Source organism: Siphateles boraxobius, unplaced genomic scaffold, assembly GCF_051911475.1.
Source record: "Siphateles boraxobius isolate OS27281-9 unplaced genomic scaffold, OSU_SipBor_1 198, whole genome shotgun sequence".
NCBI classification, from domain to species: Eukaryota; Metazoa; Chordata; class Actinopteri; order Cypriniformes; family Leuciscidae; genus Siphateles; species Siphateles boraxobius.
The window spans coordinates 1,787,501-1,800,000 of NW_027508808.1; the positions used below are offsets into that span (position 1 = coordinate 1,787,501).

Below are 12,500 nucleotides of genomic sequence, written 5' to 3' on the forward strand. Positions count from 1 at the left end.
AGAAAAAGAAAGAACTTGGAACTTTGTTACAAGAACAAGTGAAAGGGGCACTTGTAAGATCAAGGATTCGCTCCATCAAAGACATGGATGCCCCAACTTCATATTTCTTTAACTTGGAAAAAAAGACATTTCAGTATAAACAGATGCATTATCTTTGTTGCCAAAATGGAAATATAACAACAAATCCAGCTGAAATGAGGAAGCTGGCGATGGACTTTTATTCTGTGTTGTATAGTGCTGAGGAATGTGATCCTGATAGTGCAAAAGACTTACTTAAAGATTTACCACAGTTGGAGCAAGGAAAAAGTCAAGCTTTGGATGATAATATTACATATGGAGAGTTAACAGAAGCAGTGCAGCAGTTGTCTATGGGGCGTTCTCCAGGAATAGATGGATTAACAGCTGAGTTTTATAAACATTTCTGGGGAATATTAGGGGAGGATTTTTATGAAGTTGTACTAGAATGTTTTAAAAATAAAGTACTTCCTGTTAGTTGTAGGAGGGCTGTAATTTCACTGTTACCAAAAAAAGGAGATTTAGGATTTTTAAAGAATTGGGGGCCAGTATCCTTATTATGTTTAGATTATAAAATATTTTCAAAATCTATTGCAAATAGGCTTAAAAATGTTTTAAACTTGTTGATTCATAAAGATCAGACATATTGTATACCGAACCGATCAATAATGGACAATTTGTTTTTTTTAAGAGATGTGATTGATTGTGGTTGTGTAAATGATTCTAATCTGGGTGTCCTGTCAATAGACCAGGAAAAAGCATTTGATAGGGTAGACCATGACTATCTTTTTAAAGTGTTAAAGAGCTTTGGAATCGGTGATCAATTCATTTCTTATGTTAAATTGTTATACTCTGATGTATCAGTTTTAATCAAGGTTGGTGGAGGAATAAGTGCCCCAGTAGCAGTCACTGGAGGTATTAGGCAGGGTTGTCCTCTTTCTGGGCAATTATATAGTCTTGTAATTGAGCCTCTGTTGTGTAAATTAAGGAGAGATTTGGGTGGTTTTTCAATTACAGGTGTAAAGGAAACTTTTAAGGTGTATATGTCTGCTTATGCCGATGATGTAACCGTTTGTATTTCCGGACAAAATGATGTAACAGTTTTGGAAACAAGCATCAGGCAATATGAGATGGCTTCCTCAGCTAGAGTTAACTGGGAGAAAAGCGAGGGGTTTATTACTGGCCGGTGGAGAGACACCGGACCTCCGAAACTTCCAGGAGGACTGATCTGGGGTAGGGAGGGTATAAAAGTGTTAGGTGTGTTTTTAGGAAAGGAAAGTTTTAAATTGAAGAATTGGGAGGGAGTGCTGGAGAAGGTAGTAGCTCGATTGTCTAAATGGAAATGGCTATTACCACAATTGTCCTACAGAGGTAGAGTTCTGTTGGCAAACAATCTGGCAGCTTCCACGCTCTTGCATAAAGTTATTGTTCTGGAACCACCAAGCGAACTGCTTTTTAACATACAGAGGAAAATAGTAGACTTTTTCTGGAGTGGCGAACACTGGACTCGGGCTGCAGTGCTTTACTTACCGGTACATGAAGGAGGCCAAGGTCTGGTGGATGTAAAGAGTCGAATTGTCGCTTTCAGGCTCCAAGCAGTGCAGAAACTTCTCTATCAAGAGGATTTAGCATGGACACAGACGGCATGTGTATTTCTGCAGAAGGTTGAAAGTTTTGGACTAGACAAACACTTGTTTTTATTGAAAATGGACGGGTTGAGACTGGACAGTACCTCTTCGTATTACAAATCAATGTTGCAAGCTTGGAATAAGGTTTTGAAAGTGGAGAGAAACTTGAATGAGTTTGGGGACTGGATTAATGAGGAATCATTGTTTCATAATCCGTTGATTCAGACCCGATTTTTATCATCAGTAAGCATTCGGAGAACTCTCGTAAAGAACGGAGTCACTAAACTGGGACATTTACTGGATAATGGCAGATGGAGTTCAGTGGACACTTTTAAAGAACTATCTGGTTTGTGCTCGATAAGAATTGTTTCAAAATTAAGAGATGAGATTTTTGCTGCTTTGCCGAGCAGTTACAGAAACCTTGTTGCTGGGGGGAATGTACAACAGCAGAAAGGAGGGTTTCCAAAGTTGAAATTTTTCCTGCTGTCAGTGAAGAACAAGGAGAGCTTGAAGGATCTATACTGACTTTTAAAACTCCGCAGCTGGAAGAGTTTGAAGTTGCATCAAAAAAAGCATTGTTGTATGTTACAGTGAAAGTTATTCACATGGACTCACTCAGCCGGCAGAGTTTCTTAAAGTGGACAGAGACAATGGAGCCAGACTTCCTGGTGAGGGACAGGTGGAGAGTCCTGTATAAGCCTCCCATCGAGAAGCGGACAGCTGATCTGCAGTGGAGGCTTATCCACAGGGCGATAGCTAATAACAGACATGTAGCACACCTGAATCCGGCAGTGGGGGGGGGATTGCAGTTTTTGTAGTGCTGAAGAAACCATTGAACATTTGTTCTTAGGATGTTTGAGGCTTGGAGGTCTTTTTAAGTTGCTTGATTCTTGGTTTCTTGGATTCTTTTGGTGAGGAGTTTTCCCATAAAGTTTTTATTGGGGGACTCAAATACAAAGTGCGTGATAGAGGTAAATTGTGTTTATTAAATTACCTAATTGGTACAGCAAAGCTTGCAATGTGGAAAACAAGGAAAAACAAGGAGTTGGAAATTGGTTCAACGGATGTAGAAATGATGTTGAAGTGTATGGTAAAAGGAAGGATAAAAATAGAATTTTCATATTATAAGCTGATCAATAATGTTGAAAGGTTTTTAAGAATTTGGGGTATAAATGAGGTTTTATGTGTTTTCGATGATGCAGATTTATTTTTTACTTTTTAATATAATTTTAAATTAATTGTTGCTGAGGTAAAATGATACAGGTAACAATAGTGTTGTAAATCCTGGATTTAATGTAAAAATAAAGATCTGTTCAACCTCTCTCTCTCTCTCTCTCTCTCTCTCTCTCTCTCTCTCTCTCTCTCTCTCTCTCTCTCTCTCTCTCTCTCTCTCTCTCTCTCTCTCTCTCTCTCTCTCTCTCTCTCTCTCTCTCTCTCTCTCTCTCTCTCTCTCTCTCTCTCTTCCTTTTCTCCCTTCTTCCTATGAGATTAAGTTCTGCTCAAAGGGCTTTATTGGTCCGATAGGATGATATTGTCAAAACATAATGACATTCACTGTGTAAATATCATTTCATAAATATCCATCTCTCTCTCTCTCTTCTTTCAGAGATATGGACAGCAGAGAATCCGCCGTGTGGACATAAAAAGCTGACAGTTCTACATAATGCAATGAAGTGGAGAAACAGATCAAGCGGAAATAGGATCACGAAGCAGAAGACGACTGGATCTGCAATTACTGGCTGTATAAATGTAGTCTTCAAGTTTTAGGTTTACATTAAATTCTCCATTCAATATGCAAAATACATATGATGTCATCGCTATCCGTTAAATTTTGAAAGTTGGACATTCTATTGATGATGTCAGTGCAAGCCTTTCAAAATGTAATTACTTTTCCTTAAAAGAATAAAGTTTACAAAAAAATAGACAAGACAGCACAACAAACTAGAATGTACATTTCCAGAAGAAATTGTGAAGTGGTGCTTGCAGTAAATCCATGTGTGGTTTTGTTGTTGATGAGAGGAAAACAATTAATATACATTAATTCACCCTATTATGCTATAATAAAATTAAATTTCAAACAGAAATATTAAGAGTATATATATATATATATATATATAATCTAAATTGCATGTATTGCATACAATTACACAGACTGAAATAAACAGCCACAGAGTATTATCTTTTTAGAAATAAATGTTATTATTTGCAAAGCGGTGAACCGTGAGGTTATGAACCGTTCCTGTTCTCTGACAGAATAAAGATCATTAATGATTATCTTCATTTCTGGTGTGGAGCTGATCTGGGTAAAGGGACGCTGAACTTCTTTGCAAAGTGTTATGAGAAGAAAAGAAAGCAAGAAAAAGAAGAGATGAGAGAAAGAGAGAGAGAGAGAGAGAGAGAGAGAGAGAGAGAGAGAGAGAGAGAGAGAGAGGAGAGAGAGAGAGAGAGAGAGAGAGAGAGAGAGAGAGAGAGAGAGACAGTCTTCCCTCTCGGTGCATCACGTACATCACGTCTGGTCTTGATTCCCAGAAGAAGACATGTGAAATCTGCTGATATAATACACAGCCTCATAACTGAGTAATGCGCTCCTGTTTAATAAGCATCGAGTGCTCCTGAGAGAAGGTGTACCGTGAACAACTGCAGGCCAGACTATCGTGAGCAACACTTCGATAAAAACAAAAACAGGATGCACTAACAAATTTGCCACTGCAATGATCCCCAGATGTCCCTTCCGATGTAATCGATCATGAGGAAGGGACAAAATAAAAGCAATGAAGTTTATAGTTAGCTGACCTTGAGAAAATGCATCGGGGAAAGAAAGAAATGTCATTGGCAGCACTTCAGTACTGTAATCTGTCAGATGGAAAGAGGCTCCACAAACTTTTCTGAAGCTCATTGCTGCTCTCTCGCTAGTCTGGATGTGCACTAAGGCTGAGATAAAGCTAAACAATTTTGGGGAAAATTTTTTTTTTTTAGATTGCAGAGAGACTCCGCCCACTTGCTCTTCTGATTGGCTGTGACCCATGAATAATTTGGTTGGGAGTGCAGTGCGCTTGCAGAGAGACTCCGCCCACACACTCTTCTGATTGGCTGTAATTTTAGATTGATTTAGTTGCGAGTGCATTGGCTTGCTGAGAGACTCCGCCCACACACTCTTCTGATTGGCTGTGACTCATGAATAATTTGGTTGGGAGTGCAGTGCGCTTGCAGAGAGACTCCGCCCACATGCTCTTCTGATTGGCTGTGACTCATGAATAATTTGGTTGGGAGTGCAGTGCGCTTGCAGAGAGACTCCGCCCACACACTCTTCTGATTGGCTGTAATTTTAGATTGATTTAGTTGCGAGTGCATTGGCTTGCTGAGAGACTCCGCCCACACACTCTTCTGATTGGCTGTGACTCATGAATAATTTGGTTGGGAGTGCAGTGCGCTTGCAGAGAGACTCCGCCCACATGCTCTTCTGATTGGCTGTGACTCATGAATAATTTGGTTGGGAGTGCAGTGCGCATGCAGAGAGACTCCGCCCACACACTCTTCTGATTGGCTGGAATTGTATCGCGTGGTTAAGACACGGTGTACTGATACCTAAGGTCAACTCACACCTAAGTGTGTTTCACAAGATTGCATGCTAGAAAAGTGTTGATGCCACATGCTGCTAAGATTTAAGGATTTTTGTCACAGTCTTAAAACATCAAAGTGCAACGAGCTTCTGTTTCGCGCTGTGCTTGGCTTTAATTACCAGTTCCATCTACTTACATTTTAGCAAATCCAGCCAAGTTGGAGAAAAATAACAAGGGGTTTATTAAAGCCAAATCAGCCTGCTTGAGCTTAGCTATGATTTGGTGTGTGAGATTTTCCATAACCTCAGATAATTTGATCAGACGCGTGGCCGAGTGTGTGTGCAGTGAAGTTTAGGTCCGCCTCGGGTCACTGAGTCTCCCGAGTGTCCCGTCACCTCTCTACTATCCTGTCCTTAAAGGTTAAAATTTCATAAAAACATATGATAATTCACATCAGAGCTACACACATTCTGCTCAGTGTCACTGCTGCGATTAGACATTAAGATTCTGGTCAAATTCCTGATTTATTATGCAATACTTGAGCTAAATTCTCTCAAATAAATTCTCTATGCAAAAATCTTTTGCAAATTTCTTTATTAAATGCTTTGGATACTTTAATAATATTTTCAGCTTCCGTTCTGTACTTGCATTTAACACATTTTACCATGTGTTGTTTTTAGTGCTGGCCTGGGCAACGATTAATCGCATCCAAAATAAACGTTTGTGTTTACATAATATATGTGTGTGTACTGTGTATAATTATTTTGTATATGTAAATACACACACATGCATGTATATATTTTTAAAAAAAGTGTTATTTATATTTAAAATGTTTAAATGTATATATAATATAAATTATGTATAAATATAGTATATACATGCAAATATTTCTTAAATATATACATGCATGTGTATTTATATACACAAAATAGTTATACACAGTACACACAAACTTTTATTTTGGATGTTATTAATCATTATCCATCACTAGTTTTTTTTTTTTTCTAAGATTTTCCTGGAAAATCTTGCATTTTTTGGAAATCAAAGTTAGTTAGTTAGTTAGTTAGTTAGTTAGTTAGTGTTTATTAAATGCTTTGGATACTTTCATAGTGTTTTCAGCTTCCATACTGTACTTGCATTTATAACATTTTACCATGTGTTTTTCTTACTACGATTTTCCTGGAAAATCTTGCATTTTTTGGAAATCAAGTTTAGTTAGTTGGTTGAAGTCTTATGAGTTCCCTTTCAAGGGAACTCGAGCTGCGTTGAGACGCGGTGGGAACGCTCTGCGTGATTGCGTTGTGAAGCACGTGTATAATCAGTCCAATGGAAGAGCGAGACGTCATAGGCGGTGACGTCCAGAACCAGGACCAGGAAACTATAAAGCACACCAGAAAACAGACCGCGACAGCTTCTGTTGCCTTCAGCAAGCGATCTGTGTATTCTGTCCTTGTCATATTTATTGTTGTCTGTCAAGTTGCAATATATATATATTATGGCAAAAGAGAGCAAGCAGCTTTGTGTTGTTCACTGCCCACGTTATATCACGGGTGGGGAATCACACACATCAGCTTTTTGTTACTATTTGGGAGTGGAGCATGTCACAGTCATTTGTCGAGGGGGCTGACTGTGAGCATTGCGAGAAGCTGTCCGTGAGGACGTTACGCTCCCTTCGGCTTTCTTCGAGGAGGACGGTTCGGTTCGCGCTCCCCGCGCGGGTCCCGCTGTTGCCGATGCACGGCGGCGACTCGCATTTTGGGGTTCGCAAACGGATCTGACAGCGGGGGTTGGGACGGGCCCCGGCCTATCTCAGCTTTCACCTGCCAGATCCAGTGCTGGCGATCCGAGGAATTGGTATTGTTAGTGTTTTGTTTAGAAAAAGAGAACAAAACAAATACAGATATTAAGAAAAAGGCAGATGTTTGAGTTTTCAATAAATTAATAAATAAGTCAGCTCATAACTCTGTTGAATAAAGAGGAGCTTTAAAAGGAGGTTTATCTGGTGCTGTTGCTAGTTAAATATTTTCTGGCCAGCTGAACATTATGAGAGTGAAAATACAAAGAGTTTATTAGATGAAATATATCTAAAAACAGAAAAACTCTGTATCTCAGCCTCCTCGTCGGGGACTGCCGTTTTTTCCCTATCTCCACACCACACTGCGGTGTCGAGATCGTGGAATAAACCGGTTTCTATTTTATGGGTATTAAGTATCATGGTAGGACAGTGCCTCGGGTTAAAGAGACGCTTGCTAGCTTTCTCTCTCCCGAGGCGGCGTCATCATTTTTAACCCCGACGTTACTACGTTAATTTTATTAGGCAGCGCTGGTGGGCAAATTATAAAGACATGGATGAATGTGAGGTTGTCAGCACTGACGCTATTTAAGAATTGCGTCGTGCAAAAACAGATAAACTATACTGGGGAGGGACGGTTTCGAGAAATCGTTCCTCTGGGTGGCGACTCTCTGACGAGGGTCGCAGCACGGCCAGTTCGGTTGTTTTCCTGCTGGTGGCCACAGAGTGATATATTTATTTATATATATATATATACGTTTTTCTGATTTAAAAATAAAGAAAAATAAGATAAAATTATGTCTGTTCTTCTGGACGCTCCGCTTTAAAAAAACTAAGAAATAAACCATTCAGTGGCGTTCCAGAGGTTTCTTCCTCACCAATCTAATGTTCCTGAGACTGCTGGGCGGAGCAGTCTCAGTCTACTAAGCTCCTCGCAGCACAGAGTGCAAAACGAGCATCGCCATTTGGGCTCCTCCACAATCGAGGGGGACTTGGGTGGCGGTAGCAGTCTAGCCAGTTAGAGATATGCAAGATCTGAGGACTATTTTATCTCTAAAAAAGCTTGGACAAATAGGAAGCCCTGACACCGAGGCTATCAGGCTTCTAAAGGGTGGTCCCCTCCGGGGTAGGGATGGTTTTGAGAAATCGTTTCCCCTCGGCGCCCTCTGGGGTGCGACTCTCTGAGGAGGGTCGCAGCGCTGCCAGTTCGGTTGTTCCCTGCCGGTTCGCCGTTCAGGGCACCGAGGTGTCAGCATCCCCATACGATCCTCCGAGGAGGGTCGTAGAACGGTCAGTTCGGTTGTTCCCTGCCGGTTCGCCGCTTCAGGGCACCGTAGTGACTGTTCAACCAAATCCAGAGGCAGTCTTGAGAGACTGGTTCCCCTAGTAGAATGTCTGTCAGCGTGGAAACTACTGCCACATATTTCTTGGTGGGTCCTGCACACTATAGGAAAGGGTTCAGAATTCGGTTCTTGTCCGCCCATATTTCTAGGGGTCCTCCCCACTGTGGTGGACCCCGAGCAGGCTTTGGTTATGGAGCAGGAAGAACTGACACTTCTGCAAAAGGAGCGGTAGAAGGGGTTCCTCCTCCCGGCAGACAGTCAGGGTTTTACTGCCATTACTTCATTGTTCCAAAAGAGGATGAGGGGTTGCGTCCTACTCTAGACCTGCGTCAATTAAACAGCAGGCTTCAGAATCTTAGGTTCAAAGTATGCTTACGCTAAATATGATTGTGTCACAGACTCAGTCCGATGACTGGTTTGTCACAATAGACCTAAAGGACGCTTACTTATCTATCCATCCTCATCACAGGAGGTTCCTGAGGTTTGCTTTCAGGGCCGAAGCATACCAGTATCGGGTTCTTCCATTCGGCCTAGGTTATCACCCCGCACCTTTTACAATATGCTTGGATGCAGCTCTGGCTCCTCTGAGATTCCAGGGCATTCGCGTATTAAATTATATTGACGATTGGTTAATTTTAGCTCATTCCGAGCTTTTGGCAGTTCAACATCGAGATGTCGTTCTGTCCCACATAAGGACGTTGGGGTTGCGGCTCAACACCAAAAAGTTAACTCCTCCCAGCTTGAGGACCACTTTTCTATGTGTATTATGGGATTCCACAACAATGCAAGCACGTCTCCTGCACGTATTTCTGCGATTCTCACAGCCGTAAAGAATGTAAAACTAGGTCAGTCACTCACTGCAAAACAGTCTCTGAGACTGTTGGGGTTCATGGTAGTTGCGTCCAACGTAGTTACTTTTGGCCTTCTGTACATGATACCCCTGCAGTGGTGGCTGCAGTGGTTCCTCGCCCAGGCCCAGTGTTGGGGGCTTCTTGTCGACACATAATGCTATCGACGGATGCTTCCCTCACAAGTCAGGGGGCAATCATGAGTGGTTGTTCGGTGTAGGGTCCGGACAACACACTGATGGTCTCGTATATCAGAGCAGATATCCTGTTGAGGCAGGGGCTGTGGCCCGGGGAATGGAGACTTCACCCCGAGGTGGTGGAGCTTCTTAGGCAGAACTTCGGTCAAACTACAAGTCGACCTTTCGCATCGCTTGTACAATGCATTGCCCTTGTGGTTCTCCCTCACGCATCCAGCTCCGCTTGAACTGGATGTGATGTAATAGGTGTGGTTGCCGCTACACCTATACGCTTTTCCCGATATCTTTGCTCCTGGGAGCTCTGGAGTTGTGGATACTGTGGGCTCGGCCTCTGAAGGGGCCCAGCTCATAGATTCAGGTTTCTCGACCGGGGTCGTGGAGACCATACTCCAGTCTAGAGCTCCCTCCACGAGAAGACTAAATATGCTGTTCTCTGCCTGGTGCAGAGAACGCCTTCTGAATCTTGTTTCTGCCCTGTTGTTACAGTACTTGATTTCTGTAATGAATGTTTCTTTGCTGGGTTATCTCTGAGGAGAGATCCTTAATTTCGTCTTCTCCGTGGTACATGAGGCTAAGGCCTGCACGTACTTGGATTTGCACCTGGTTTGGTGGTAGTATTTCTTCACCCCAGGTCGGGTTGTATTTCTAGATCCCTATTAAATGTGCGGGTCATTTGTGCAGCAGGCCTTCTGTCCTCCACCTTTAATACCCCAGATCAGGAAAATCTTAAATCTGTTATGCCCTGTCCGGGCTTTGGATGCGTATGTCCACAGAGCTGCTCAGTGGCGTTAGTTGGGTAGTTGAGGCTCTCACTTGCTTATGAAGCGACCGGACAGCGTTCACCTGTGGCTGTTCAGGCCCATTCTTCAAGGAGTATGGCTGCATCTAGGCTTTAGTTTCGGGTGTTTCCCTTCAGGATATTTGTAATGTGGCAGGCTGGTCCTCACCACATACATTTGTCAGATTTTATGACCAACACCTCTCATCTCCCACCGCGTCTCAACGCAGCGTCTCGTTCCCTATCAGGGAACCAGGGCTACATACGTAACCTGAGACGTTTTTCCGGAAACATTGTGGCCCCATTTTGAAAGCCTTGCATTAGCACGCGTCCGATCGCAGGCCTTACGCTATAACTAGTTCAACACATACAGTATGTGCTGGAAACACAGACAAATGGAGAAACCGGGGATGAAAATATGAAAGCATATGAGCTCATACATCCTAGGACCCAATTCATGTCTTGTATATTGAGTTATGCTCTTCTGTTGAAAGGTAAAAGTTGAGAAACTTCTTGGATTGAATTTTAGATTCTCCTTATGTATTTTGAGGATCCTCTGAGGAAAAAAGCTCATAGTTGCCATCCACTTCTGTACTGAGGATTAAACTGAGAGCTATGAAACATAACTGTGGCTTGAGTTCCAGACGCCACACCCGAATACACACACACACACACACACATGTGAACACAAACACTGAGTCAGAAGGAAAAACCCTTTTTCTGTCTTCCTCTATTTTTTCTCCAGGTTTGCAGGTCTATAGGGAATAACCTAATACTCGCAGATTTGATTTTTAAACTTTCCTAAATATATGTCTGACCTTTCCCATTTTACACAGCTGTGTGTTTTCATAGAGGGGCAGTTTTACATGTTTTACCAAAGAGGCAGATATTACTGTAACCAATTACAGAGCTCATTTTGAATCCAATCTTACACAGGAATCCCTTTGCATTATGCAAATGTTACTACGGATTTGCTATTTAAGCCTCTGATGGACTTTTAATTGGGAAAGATCACATCCTTTTTTCATGGTGTACATCTATGAAACCAAATTTCACATATACATATCAATTTCATGCTTGATTTTAGATATATGTAGCCTAATGAAATCCCTGTTGTCACAGGTTTCCCGTTTTGTGTTTCATTTTGGACTTTAAATGTTAGTCTAAGTCTCCTGAATACTGTCTATGTTATGTAGTCCTTTTGTAGTTATTTTAGCTTCCGTCATTGCTGTTTTCAGGTGTGTGTGTGTGTGTGTGTGTGTCCGTGCGTGCGTGCGTGCGTGCGTGTGTGTGAGCCCTCGTTGTTTTGCTTGGTTTAGTTTCTTGTTTTCCTTGCGCACCAGGTTTTCTGACTTTGTTTTTTGTATCTTATTATTACTACAGTAAAAAGTATATTTACATGTAGATATGTAATAATAATAATAATAATAAATATTATTATTATCGTCATATAGATACACTACTGTTCAAAAGTTTGGGGTTGGTAAGATTATTTAATGTTTAATGTCTCTTCTGCTCACCAAGGCTGTATTTATTTGATCAAAAATACAGTAAAAGCATTGAAATATTATTATAATGTAAATCAGCTGTTTTCTATGTGAATATATAGTAAAGTATAATTTATTCCTGTGATCAAAGCTGAATTTTCAGCATCATTACTCCAGTCTTCAGTGTCACACGATCCTTCAGAAATCACTATAATATGATGATTTGAAGCTCAAGAAACATTTAATGTTGTAAACATCTTCATATTTTTGTGGAAACTGTCATACATTTTACAATTCAGGATTCTTTGATGAATAAAAAGTATTTATTTATGGAAAATATAAATCTTTTTCAACATTATAAATGTCTGTTATTTTTGATCAATTTACATCCTTGATGAATAAAAGTATTAATTTCTTTTTTTTTTTACTTACTGGCTTTTTTTAAATGGCCGTGTTCCCATGATTCTGTACACCTGCACTGTTTATTACAGTTTTTAACACTGTTTAAACACACTGTCAACTTTGCACTTTGTTTGCAAACTTCTGTAACACACTTATTGTGAAACACTACACAGGTTTTGTTACATTAGACACTTTGTTCAAAAACGAAATCACCTGTTATCTTTGGGAAAACACTGTTCAAAATGCAAAACTCTTCTGGCAAATGAAGGCACTAACATACACACCTGAAAACACTTTGTGTTGTTTAGTTTTTTTACTTTTGTTTTGTTGCTAAATTTGATGTTTTGTGATTCTATTTTTCAATAAAAATAGAAACATAAAGACTGCAGTGTTTTCAAGAAAGCCCATCAGTGTGTTGCTGGTCATATGACAGAGTAATTCAAATGGTGC

General features: G+C 40.9%; 1 protein-coding gene across 2 annotated transcripts in view; it reads right to left on the reverse strand.

Moving 5' to 3' along the window:
• cd276 (CD276 molecule) overlaps positions 1-12,500 on the reverse strand; it is a 149,237-nt gene that overhangs the window by 126,160 nt on the left and 10,577 nt on the right. The window lies entirely within an intron of this gene.